General features: G+C 38.5%; 1 protein-coding gene across 1 annotated transcript in view; it reads left to right on the top strand.

The window, feature by feature from the left end:
- Positions 1 to 5,210, top strand: part of WDR93 (WD repeat domain 93) — a 59,062-nt gene that overhangs the window by 1,153 nt on the left and 52,699 nt on the right. The window lies entirely within an intron of this gene.

Below are 5,210 nucleotides of genomic sequence, written 5' to 3'. Positions count from 1 at the left end.
GATGAATCTGTTTGTTTTCCTAGCAGTCCATGGTACTCTCAATACTCTTCTGCAGCACCACAGCTCAAAGGCATCAATTCTCCTTCTATCCTCGTTAGTCAATGTCCAGCTCTCTGATTCATAGCAAGTGATAGCAAAGACCATGGCCTGTATCAGACGCACCTTAGTCTGCAGAGCATAGTTAAAGAACACAACTCTGATGCACACCTTTTCAGATTTTAAACCCTTGTTCTGTTCAAACGACCTTTTCTTGGTCTCTTTACAGGTTTCACATGAGCACAATTAAGTGTTCTGGAAGTCCCAGTCATCTCAAGGCTATCCATATCTTACTATGATCCACACAGTCAAATGTCAATACATAGTTATTAAAGCATAAATAAGCATTTTTCTGGTACTCTCTACTTTCAGCCAGGATCCATCTGACATTAGCAATTGTTCCACAGACTCTTTTGAATCCGACTTGAATTTTTGACAATTACTTGTCAATGTTCTGTTCCAGATGTTTTAAAATAATCTTCAGCAAGATTTTAATTACAAATTGTAATAAACTTATTTTCACAGTTTGAAATGAGAACAAATACAAATCTTTTCCTGCAGTTGGCTAGGTAATTGTCTTCCAGAATTCTTGGCATAGACAAGTGAGTAAGTGCAGGCTGCATCTTGAAACACTTCAAATGGTATTGCAATAATTTCTGGGGTATTATTATTATTATTATTATTAATGCTTTTCAGTGCAGCTTTGACTTCTTCCTCTGTTATTGTTGGCTCTTGATTACGTGTTACTTTCTGAAGTGTTTCCATACTGATGAGTTCTTATTGGTACAGCAACTCTCTGTATTCCTTCCACCTTCTTTTGATGATCCCTGCGTTATTTAATATTTTGCCTGAAGAATCCATCAGTATTATAACTCAAGATTTGAATTTGTTCTTCAGTTGTTTCAACTTGAAAAATGCTGAAAATGTTATTCTCTGTCGGGTTTTCTAACTCCGGGTCTTTGCACATGGCATAATAATACTTGGCTTTATTGCCTCAAGATGCTCTTTGAAATCTTCTTTTACTTCCATTTCCTCCTTTTGTTACTCTTTTTATTCCCTTCTTCAGATGCCCTTCTGACATTCATTTTACTTCTTTCTTTCCTGTCTTCCTAATGACCTTTTGCTGTCCTTATAATTGATGCCCTTGAGATCTTCCCATCACTCTGGTCTCAGTCATTAGTGCTCAGTGCATCAGATTTGTTTTTTGAGATGTTTTTTTAATTCTGACACAATAATCCCAAGGCCATAATTTGGCTCTTTAGACTTTTTTCCATTTTATTCAACATCAGTTTGAACTTGGATATGCTTAACTGATGGTCTATTCCACGCTCAATCCCTGGCCTTGTTTTGATTGCTCATAATGAATTTCTCTACCATCTCTTTCCATAGATGTCATTAATCTGATTCCTGTGGATTACATCAGGAGAAATCCATGTATGTAGTTGACATTTGTGATTTTTTAAAAGAGTTTGCAATGAGTAAATAATTGATAATACCAAATTCCATCATCTGATATCTGGCCTTGTTTCTATCCCATAAAGGTCATGCTTTCCATCTGCCAGTTTTCCTCTGTTTCTAACCATTGCATTCTAGTAAATGATTATTAATACTGTATCTTGATTGCATGTTTGAGAAATTTCAGACTATACATTTATAGAAATCCTTAATCTCTTTATCTTTGACTTTTCTGTTTGGTGCATATATTAAAATAATCATTGCATTAACAGGTCTTTCTAATATAAATGAAATGCTATTTTTTTATGTTGAAAACAATATAATTCTTTTTCAGTGTGTCATTCTTGGCATAGTAAATCATATAATTACCTGATTTTAAATGGCTAGTAACAGTCCGTTTCAGCTCTCCTTGGAGACTAGGATTTTGAAGCTTCGTCTCACATACTTTGGGCATGTGGCCACGAGAAACCTGTCCTTGGAGAAGGACATCATGCTCGGAAGGGTGGAGGGACAGCATAGGAGAAGAAGACCCCAGATGAGATGGGTTGACTCAATGACTGGAGAAATGGAATTAGGTCTGTTGGAGATGATGATATTGACTCAGGATAAGGCAGGTTTCAGAGCTGTTGTACATAGGGTCTCTATGAGTCACAGATGATTTGACAGCACATAACAACAACATAATCTACTATTCTAGGAATGGCATGTTGAAGAGGGATGGTGTTGCATTCATTGTCAGAATGTTTAAGGTCTGTTTTGAAGTGCAGAGTTGTCAGTGATAGTACAATATCCATACATATACTGGGCCAATTTGCAGCAGCATGATTGATGGTGAAGAGATTGAGATTGTTAACAGCTTAGTTTGTTTGTCTCCACAAGCAACACTCTTGGCACCAGCAACCAGGAAATTAAAAGAAGTATTTCATTGGAAAGTCAACTGTCAGAGACCTCTCCAAAGTACTGAAGAGCAACAAAATGTCAGTCTGGAGACTAAGGTGCACCTGATACAGGCCATGGTCTTTGTAATCACTTGCATCAGAGAGAGCTGGACAATGACTAGGAATGGTAGAAGGAGAACTGATGCCTTTGAGCTGTGGTGTAGAGAAGAGTAGTGAATATACCATGGATTGCTAAGAGAACAAACATGTTCATCCTGGAAAGCCTAAACCAGGCTGCTCCTTAGAGGCAAGAGTTCTGAAGCTTCTTCTGACATATTTTGGACATGTTGCATGACAGGACTGGTCCTTGGAGAGGGACATCATGTTTTGGAGGATGGAGGGACAGCACAGGAGAGGAAGACTTTTTTAAAATCATTTTTTAAATTAATTTTAATGAAAATTTACAGAGACTTTGTATCTCCATTCATTCATTGTTGCACTTTTCTCCCTGCCCACCCCTCCCCCCAGTACATCTTCTCTTTGAAAAGTAAAAGAAAAAAATTTTCATTGTTTTACAATCCCTACTCCCAGGTCCACTCCACTATGCAGCCTTCGTTCTGGACTCCTGTCATGACATTAATACCTAATCACATATCCCTTCTAAACAGTTTTCTCCCTCATCTGTTTCAATGCAGTATACATTATTTATCCCATCTTTCTCAGTCTCTCCCCAACCCTGATGTCAGTCCCATTTTACAGCAGTGGCACTATGCAGTATATGACCCTTTGTGACTGAGATATTTCACTCAGCATAAAGTCCTCCAGGGTCACCCATTTTGAATAATATTGCATGAGTTCCTTGTTTTCAATGCTGCATAGTATTCCATTTTGTGAATATACCACAGCTTCTCTATCCATTCATTTGTTGATGGACGCTTAGGTTGTTTCCAACTCCTTACTATCGTGAGCAAAGCCACGATAAACATGGGTGTTCACATATCTGCTTGGATGGCAGTTGTGGTCTCTTTGGGGTATATTCCCAGTAGTGGAATTGCTGAGTTTAGTGGTATTTCTATTTGCAACTTTTTGAGAAAGCACCACATCACCTTCCACAGTGGTTGCACCATTTTACACTTCCACCAACAGTGAATAAGGGTTCCAGTCTCTCCACAACCTCGCCAGCGTTTGTTGCTTGCTGTTCTGTTAAATTTTGCTATTCTTACTGGGATGAGATGGTATCTCATAGTTGTTTTGGAGAGGAAGACTCTTGATGAGATGGATTGATTCAGTGACTTGGAGTAATGGGAATAGGTATGTTGGAGACAGTGAGATTGGCAGATGATAGAGCAGGGTTTAAGGCTGTTGTACATAGGGTCACTGTGAGTCGCAAGTGACTCCACAGCACATTACAACAACAACAACCATCAGTGAATAAGAGTTCCAGTCTCACTGGGGTCAAGATGGCAGACTGTTGTAGCATAAGACTGGTGCCTGGATAGTATATGAAAATGGTATTGCAATGCTGTAGGATTCAGTGAACTTGGATAATTGTGAGATGATATAATACGTGAGAATATAAAAGAAGCCACCTGACCACTTTATAATGACATAAGAAGAGTTCTGGACCTGACCATGACATGGTAGCGCAACAGATCTTGTCTAAAGAACAGTGACCAAAACACGAGAAGGATAACTTCTACCTTGAACCATATCTGAAAGAGGTTATTCCAGAAAGAAAAAAGAATGGGCAAATATATAATCAACTAATTGAAACTGTGGATGCAGCTATCCTCAAAATATTTTTATGACATTAGTTAAACATGATATATAATTTAAGAACTAGTTGGGCTGTCATTATGTATTACTTTAAATAAATATCTGTTAAAATCTTAAAAATAAAGTTTCAATCTCTCCATAACCTAACGAGCATTTGTTGCTTGCTGTCCTGTTGAACTTTGCTGTTGTTGCTGGGTGAGATGATATCTCATAGTATTTTGGATCTGTATCACTCTAACAGTTAGGGATTCTTTACATTTCTTCATGTGCTTGTTTGCCATCACTGACGTCTTTGGTGAAGTGTCTATTCATATCCTGTGTCCATTTGTAACTGCGTTCTTTTTCTTTTTCTTGTTGAGGTGCTGGAGTATTCTATAAAGTTTAGCTGTATGTCCCTTATCAGATATGTCATAGCCAAGTATGTTTTGTCTGAGTCTGTGGGTTTCCTTCTTAACCTGTCGGAGAAGTTTTTTGATGTATATTGGGATTTGATTCTTAGATGGTCCCATTCATCTATTTTATTCTCTTCTGACTGTAGGAAAATAATTTACTTTTAATAGGAGATTCTGGTTGTAGATTAAGTAGACTCAAGTAGGAAGAATAGCATTGGTGGTACTCTTAATGGTTAAGGCAGGAAGATGGGAGAAGCTGCCTAGAGGTGAGGCTGAGAGGCCATAGGGGCCAGGCCACAGAGAGTCACAGACATCCAGACGAGGACGGTAGCAGAACAATGGTTAGATTCAGAAAATTACTCTGACTGCAGTGTGGAGAAAGGATGGATGAGGCTGCACACCTGGAGTTAGGTGTCTGAGAAAGGATGGATGACAGCAAGATCTTTGTAAGACTTTCAGGGGACCCAGGACTTCAGATTTGGCAGCACTCTGTCCCATTTCACACTGAGCCTCTTAAAATGTAGTCTATGTCCCACATTAAATGCCTTTTTTGTTGTTGTCATCACATGCTTAGTGCCTTTTTATCATTAGTACAATTTTTTCATTTTCTAAGGTCAATATCACCTGTGAAAACTAGGCCAGGAGCTGATTGTGGAACAGACCACCAACTACA

The sequence above is a fragment of the Elephantulus edwardii genome, unplaced genomic scaffold (assembly GCF_000299155.1).
Source record: "Elephantulus edwardii isolate Elephantulus edwardi_28Jun2011 unplaced genomic scaffold, EleEdw1.0 scaffold00041, whole genome shotgun sequence".
In the NCBI taxonomy this organism is placed as follows: Eukaryota; Metazoa; Chordata; class Mammalia; order Macroscelidea; family Macroscelididae; genus Elephantulus; species Elephantulus edwardii.
This window is presented reverse-complemented; position numbering and strand designations above follow the sequence as displayed.